The 8,144-nt window shown below is 51.8% G+C and overlaps 1 protein-coding gene across 1 annotated transcript in view; it reads right to left on the minus strand.

The window, feature by feature from the left end:
- Positions 1–3,785, minus strand: part of LOC309975941 (AP-2 complex subunit beta-like) — a 59,812-nt gene extending 56,027 nt beyond the window's left edge. The window contains 1 exon segment of the mRNA XM_082861308.1: positions 3,757–3,785. The gene's annotated coding sequence lies outside the window, so the exon portion shown is untranslated.
- Positions 3,786–8,144: the final 4,359 nt, after the last annotated feature.

The following is an 8,144-nucleotide window of genomic DNA, read 5'->3' on the forward strand; positions in this document are numbered from 1 at the left end:
TGCTCCCAAAGCAGGTGGCCCATGTTCGATCCCTGGTCCGGGAACTAGATCCCATATGCGTGCCACAACTAAGAGTTCGCATGACACAACTAAGGAGCCAACGAGCCTCAACTAAGGAGCCTGCCTGCCACAACTAAGACCCGACACAACCAAATAAATAAATTTTTAAAAAAATGATTATCTTATTACTGACCACCATCATTAATAATACTTATCACCAAATTTTGGACAGATGCCCTGGCACCTACTCATTATTTTCTGGTCAAAACAACATGAGTGATAATATATTTGGCAAACTTGAGCAATAATACCTCCACAAACAATGGTAATTATGGATCTGAGAAAAAAGACCTAAGCACTCAACAAATCAATGTAATTAAGGAAAAAAGCCAGAAAATCATAAAATAATGAAAAAAGGTTGCCTCAAATTTGTTCTCTAAAATGTACTACTTGGACTATTTAAGGGAAATTAGACTCATTTGTTATCTTTCCAAGGAGCTACTTAATGTTTATAGTACTGATCCTTATACAATAGTGCTTTTAGGTTGTACAAGAATTTCACTGAATTTACCTTGTTAAAAGAAGTAAGCTAGAACTCACACAAATCATTACAGAATACAGAAATTTCTGATTTGACACTATTTGTTATAACTTAAAGTGAGCCTGTAACAGAGGCTTGTCTTATGTAGTATTTTCATAATGTCTTTTCTAGCTAAAATTCAAAGAATTATAATCTTTTAATCCATTTAATCACTTAATCCATTCACAGTGTAAACTAAATGCGAAGTAGGCAAACTGAAGAAAGGAGTCCTTCACATAAAAGACCTGGAATAGGGACTTCCCTGGTGGTGCAGTGGTTAAGGATCCGCCTGCCAATGCAGGGGATGTGGGTTTGGTCCAGGAAGATTCCACATGTCACGGAGCAATTAAGCCCATGTGCCACAACTACTGAGCCTGTGAGCCACAACTACTGAGCCCACATGCTACAACCACTGAAGTCCACAAGCCTAGAGCCCGTGCTCCGCAACAAGAGAAGCCACTGCAATGAGAAGCTCACACACACCGCAACTAGAGAAAGCCCACACACAACAACGAAGACCCAACACAGCCATAAGTTAATTAATTAATTAATTTTAAAAAGACCTGGAATAAATGTGAAGTTATCATCTAAGAACTTATATATACAAAGAGGAAAACCAGTATACAGAAATGATTACAGTACTAGAGCCTGACAGGAGGGCCATAGCTCAAGGCCATTATGGTCTATCCAGGATGTTGTTACACCACTCTAATCCTTTGGGATCATCAAAAGTTAAAACTTGCTTAACATTTAAAGACAAAAGCTGCTTGGAATTTCTCACTGTTTCTTTGAAAAGGGCCCCCAAATCGTTCTGTTTTCTAAAGCTCTCATACACATTCACATATATTAAATTTTTAACAGAAAATTTCAGCACAATCTGTTAAACATTAAATTAACCTAGTCTTAAATCGTACCTTTATTAGTGACCCACACATTTCATTACTTCCCCTAACAAATTTCATCATCGAGGAATAGATTTCTGTCCTATTACATTGTGAGCACTAAGTTCTTAACTAGAGAATAATGTACCAGCCCACAAAATTTCAGGGAAGAGGAGAGAATCAAGTACATGATCTTAGACCGTAAATTAAGAACCCCTGCTTTTCAAGAGAAAGGAGAAACACACCACTCTCTTATCTTGCACTGTCCTACACAACAGTAATGAAATATCCTTTACACATATTGGCAGAGCAACATTTTATCATGTCAGTTCCTGACTTAAGCCAAAAGAAACTCCCCCAAAATAAAAATAAACTAGCCTAAACAAAAACAAATGAGAAGAGTCGGGCCAAATGCCACCAAACTGCTCACTGTAAAATGGTTAATTTTATGTTATGTGAATTTCACCTCAAAAAATTGCATATATATGCATTTTTTGGCTGCATTGAGTCTTCATTGCTGCACGTGGGCTTTCTCCAGTTGTGGTGAGCGGGGGCTACTCTGCATTGCTGTGCGTGGGCTTCATTAGTTGCAGGATGCAGGCTCAGCAGTTGCAGCACATGGGCCCCAGAGCACATGGGCTTCAACAGCTGCAAAGCATGGGGTCAGCAGTTGTGGCGCACGGGCTTAGTTGCTCCGTGGCATGTGGAATCTTCCCAGACCAGGGATCAAACCCCATGTCCCCTGCATTGGCAGGCAGATTCTTAACCACTGCACCACCACGGAAGTCCCTGTATATATTTTTAAATGAGACACAGTTTTATGGTTTTGTTTTTGTTTTTTTTAATGACACTCTTAATCACACACTAGAGATGAATATGGTCAGATTCTGTAAAACATAGGATGGTGAAAACTGTTTTCTGGGGCTTCCCTGGTGGCGCACTGGTTGAGAGTCTGCCTGCCGATGCAGGGGACACGGGTTCGTGCCCTGGTCCGCAAGGATCCCACATGCCGCGGAGCGGCTGGGCCCGTGAGCCATGGCCGCTGAGCCTGCGCATCCGGAGCCTGCGCATCCGGAGCCTGTGCTCCGCAACGGGAGAGGCCACAACAGTGAGAGGTCCGTGTACCGCAAAACAAAAACAAACAAACAAACAAAACCTGTTGTCTGCTTTAGAAGCCAAAGAAAAAGCAGCCAAGATAGAGTTCAAAGAATAAGTCAAGTATTTGCTGAAGAGCCTCAAAAATCAAGTTCCTTCTGGGAGCTGGGGGGGTATTTATTCCTCAGGAGAGTCCCAGGGTAAAGCCAAGCCATCATGGAGCTGGAATTCACACTACCTTTTTACCAGATCAAACTAGAGAAGTCACCGGCTGTTCTGAGGACCTGAGGTATGACCCCAGGACATTGTTAAAAAATAATAATAATAATGCTGCCACAGTCAAAAGCACAATCACTCTAACTTTCCTAGCCCAGAGTATGATGTCACTGCATTTCAGAAAAGGTCTCCCCAGGGCTTCCCTGGTGGCGCAGTGGTTGAGAGTCCGCCTGCCGATGCAGGGGACCCGGGTTCGTGCCCCGGTCTGGGAAGATCCCACATGCCGCGGAGCGGCTGGGCCCGTGAGCCATGGCTGCTGAGCCTGCGCGTCAGGAGCCTATGCTCCACGACGGGAGAGGCCACACAGTGAGAGGCCCGCGTACCGCAAAAAAACGAAAAGGTCTCCCTGTACAGGATTATACATCTAGATTTAACATAACTTAGTTTCTACTAAATATAGGTTGTAAAAGTCCCTTCTCAACTATTCCTCCCTCCTTCCGGTGCCCGTAAAGAGACTAAGGCCAGAAAAAAATTAACAGGGTCTTAATTTCAAATGGCTCTCTGGGAAATGGCTGCTAAATTACAGTTGATGAGGCCACTAAATCCCCTCTTCGCATAAAGTAGGACTTTACACAGTTGGTGCTAGTAGGGAAAAAGTGAACAGTTGACCAAAATATAAAGCAGAAAGGTCATTTCAAGCAATCTTCCATTACAAGGGTGAGAGGTGCTAATCAGATATTTCAATAATGCAAAGACAATGGCATCCTCAGGTATCATTTATTGCATAAGAAATGACAGCAGACAACTCATTACAACAGACACACCTGCAATTTCCATTTAAAAATGACCACAACATAATTTGTTAATATTATACGGTAAGAAAAAAGCTCAAAAGTTTTACATCCAATTCTTAACTGATATAAACTCTGGAAAACTTACGCCTGGAAGGAGAGAAAAGAAGGAAGAAAGGAAAATGCGTCCTACCTGATTCGTTCCGTGTTCCCCTCCGGCGCGCGCCGTGGTGGGAGGGGCCTGAGGAGGTGGGGCCTGCAGCGGGGCCCGGCGGGGGCGGAGCCGGCGGCCACCGCCGCGGGCGAGTAAAGGAGAAGGCGGAGCGGGAGGCAAAAAGCCTACAGCACCCGGTATTCCCAGGCGGTCTCCCATCCAAGTACTAACCAGGCCCGATCCTGCTTAGCTTCACGAGAATCATACGAGATCGGGCGCGTTCAGGGTGGTATGGCCGTAGACGGGGGCGGGGGCCGCGGGCTGCCTCTTGAGGCCCAGTTTCGCTGGCGCTTGCGCCTTACCGCCAGCCTGGCGGCCCGCCCGCCCCGGCAGGGCCCCCTCGCCCGCCCAGGCAGGGGGAACGGAGGTCTCAGGTATCGGGCGGTGGCGGAGGGGTTGGCGACGTCCCAGCCCAGGGCGGGCGTGACCCAGCAAACCCTTCGGCGCTTGGCGCCCCGCCCCAGATCCCGCACGTCGCTCACGGGGACGTGGCCCCGGAGGCTTCAGGGCCCGGGGCCCGCGGTCCCTTGGGCATCCCGCCTGCCCGCCCACGCGGCGCTAGGCTCAGTGCAGCCGCAGCCCGGCCGGCCCTCCTGCCCGACAGCAGCTGGCCCGAAGCCACTGGGATCCACCATTGAGTCGCCACGGCCCATTAGCGCCAGCTAGGCCACCCTTGCCCCCCCCCGCCACCTGCCGAGCTCAGGACCCCGCCCCTGGTGGCCGGCAGGCCAGGGGAAGCGGCCCCTGCCCTCGATCCCGCTCCCGCCCCCGGCCGCGGCGACACAGTGGAGTGGGGGCTTTTGTGGGAGGTAGCTGTGGAGGGACACACTGGCACACAGGTGGCGGCGCCGGGGCTAGGCGCCAGTGGTGGCGGCCAGGTGCAGGTCGAGGGGCTCACGGGCCTCACGGACAGCAACCGCGCCCACGGTGGAGTCTGGTTCTGGAGGGCTCTGAGCCTCATCCGCTCTCGTGCCTCGGTACTGCTGGCCCGAAGCCTTGCAGCGCAACACCCGAACGGCCCACAGACGGAGCCTCCCCAGCTGTGCTCACAGCGGGCCCAACCGCAGGCCACACCTCTCCACGGGACACTTGAACTACTCCCAGGATCCCCACGAGGTGCGGCACCGGGCGGCCGAATGGGCTGAGATGCTGCCCGTGCAGCGCCCTCTGGCCACCTCTGCCTCCCTCACGGTGCTGGCCGAGGCCTCGTACAAGCGGGCCCTGGCTCCCAGCTCAGCGCTGCTCCTCCACCCCTCCCAGCCCTTGCCTGACCTCCAGGCTACCGAGCGCCCTCCACCCCCGCCCACCTTCATGCCACTCAGCCGGAACCCCGGCGGCAATGCCAAATACCAGGTATATGACAGCCTGGAGCTGAAGCGGCAAGTGCAGGAGAGCCAAGCGCGGGCCAACTCGCTGCTACCTTCCACCTCGGCCTCGAGGCCCTCTCTGCACGTGAGCCAGCCTGGTTAAATGAACTTACCAGCAGCAAATGGGGGCAGGGGGCAGCAGGGCATGGAGAGATTAATAAAGAGCGCCAGAGTCCAGGAAACATTGGTGGTCTGTGGCTTGGAAGCACCACTTCTTCTGCCAGCCTGGGTTCCTGCCCTTGGCTTCCTGCAATAAGAAGCCAGTGTCCCCTTCTTGGCCTGAGGGTCCCCTTGGTTTAGTGGTCACAATCCTGCCAGCAGGCCCCTCCTGGTCCTATACCATGCACTCAGTACATCTGCAGCTGCAGACTCCAAGCCACTGGTCTCTGGGCACCTCCTCTGTGTCTCAGCTCTCCTGTCCCTAAAGAGCCTCATACAAGAAGCTGCTTCCAAACTGGGAGATTCCACATCTGGGCAGGTCCAGCTCCAGGCCCAGTGAAGGGCATGAAGAAGGCTGAGGCTCTGGACTCCAGCCAGGCCTTCCGCAGGACTCTGAGGCCAAGGTCTTCCTAGTCTCAGGAGGGGCCAAGAGATGGAATGTGTCATTTGAACAAGTGAGTCAGCGGGCGGTGAGCGAATGCCTGACTGCACGAGGGTAGGTGTGCCGGCCTCCGGGCCCTGTTTGACTGTCCAGGCTCAGCTTACCTGACCCTGGTTACCAGGGAATGCCACTCTGGGCCCCCCTTTTCTTTCATCCCCCTCCCTCACTGTGACCTCAACACCTGCCCCATTATGACCCAGTCTGGCTCCCAGTTAAAACTGGAGGGCAGGGGGCCCAGGCAGTCCTGGGACCAACGGCCATGGGTGAGCGACACTACTACCGAGCCGAGCCGTTCACTGGCCCCATCCCCAGGAAATGCCAGGAGCAAGGATACTCAATTCTTCTGATCCCGGTCAGCTTCATCTTGCTCAACGTGGGGATCAACGTGGTGACTATGGTCAGGGCAGGATCTGTGCAGCGCGGTTGGGGGAGCCCTGGGGTCTTGAAGGGGCTGAGGTGGGAGGGCTGCTGGGGTGTGACCGGACAAGGGTTGGATTTCAGGGCTCACCCTGCTCCCGGCCTCGCCCCTCCCCTTCTTCCCTCAACTCTGGAGGCATCTGAAGAGATTCTTGCGGGCACTTTTCAATCGTATTTTCCACAAAGGTGAGTGGGCGCCGGCGTGGGTTCAGGGGATGTGGGCCTGTCCCCTTTCTTCTATCCCTGCCTTGATTCTCAGCCCCTCAGGAACCCAGGCCCTGACCCATCTCGCCTTTCCCCACAGACAAGCAAGCCAGCTGTGTAGGCAGCCATCGCATGTGCATGCGCTGCTCCGTGGATCCCAAGAACCTGTGCTCAAGAGTTTCTTCCCGCTTCTGCCATCGCCCAAGCTTCCTGCTCGGGCAGGCAAACCACCTTGACTCCTGCCTGCAGCGGGGCTCGGCGGGGGCGGAGCCGGCGGCCCCCCCGCCGCGGGCGAGTAAAGGAGAAGGCGGGCGGAGCGGGAGGCAAAAAGCCTACAGCACCCGGTATTCCCAGGCGGTCTCCCATCCAAGTACTAACCAGGCCCGACCCTGCTTAGCTTCCGAGATCAGACGAGATCGGGCGCGTTCAGGGTGGTATGGCCGTAGACGGGGGCGGGGTCCGCTGGCTGCCTCTTGAGGCCCAGTTTCGCTGGCACTTGCGCCTTACCACCAGCCCAGTGACCCACCCTCTCCGGCAGGGCAAAAGGGCCCTGATAATACTCGTAACTCAGGCACAGACACTCTACCTAATTAAGGTATTGACATCCTCTTAACTGAGGCACTGACACTGTTCCAAAGCACTCACACTACTCCTAACTCAGGCCATAACACTACTAAGAACTGAGGCACTGACACTGTCCCTAACTAAGGCCCTGACACTACTATTACCTAAGGGAAAGAGACTGTCCCTAACTAAAACCAGGACGCTATTCACAACTCGGGAATGAACACTGTCCCTAATGAACCCCGTGAAACTAATCCTAAACCAGGCACTCACACTCTGCCTAAGACCTTGACAATACTCTTGAGGGACTGACACTGTTCGTAACTAAGACCTTTACACTACTCCTAACTCAGGCCTTAACACTACTCCTAACTCAAGCACTGACACTGTCCCTAACTAAGGCCCTGAGACTACTAACAACTGAGGCACAGACACTGTCCCTAAGACCAGTACGCTACTCACAATTTGGGAAGGACACTGTCCCTAACCAAACCCGTTACACTAATCCTAACACAAGCACTCACACTCTGCCTCACTACGGCCTTGAAAATACTCTTAACTGAGGCACTGACACTGTCAGTGACCCAGACACTATTACAAACTCAGCACTGAGACTGTCCCTAACTAACTCCGTGATACTACTACCAACTCAGGCACGGACACTCTCCTTAACTAAAGCCGTGACACTACACTTAACTCAGGCATTGACACTGTCTATAACTAAGGGCCTGAAACTTCTCGCAACTCTGACATTGACACTGTCCTTAACTAAGGACCTGATATTACTGCAATCTCAGGCATTCACACGCTTCCTAACTAAGGTCTTGACAGTACTTTTAACTCAGGCACTGAGACTGTACTTAAGACCCTCACACTACTCCTAACTCAGGCTATATAACTACTCCTAACCCAGGCACTGAATCTGTCCCTAACTAATGCCCTGACACTAAGGCACAGACACTATCCTTAGCTAAGACCTGGATGCTACTTACAATCTGGGAATGTACACTGTCCCTAACTAAATCCGTGACATTAATACTATCTCAGGCACTCACCCTCTGCCTCACTAAGGCCTTGACAGTACTCTTAACTGAGGCACTGACACTTGTCCCTAAGGCCCTCACACCACACCTAACTCAGGCTATGACAATGTCCTTAAATAAGGTGATGACCCTACTTCTAACTCAAGCCTGAACACTACTCCTAACTCAGGA

This window comes from Leucopleurus acutus (assembly GCF_964270905.1).
Source record: "Leucopleurus acutus genome assembly, chromosome: 19".
Lineage (NCBI taxonomy): Eukaryota > Metazoa > Chordata > Mammalia > Artiodactyla > Delphinidae > Leucopleurus > Leucopleurus acutus.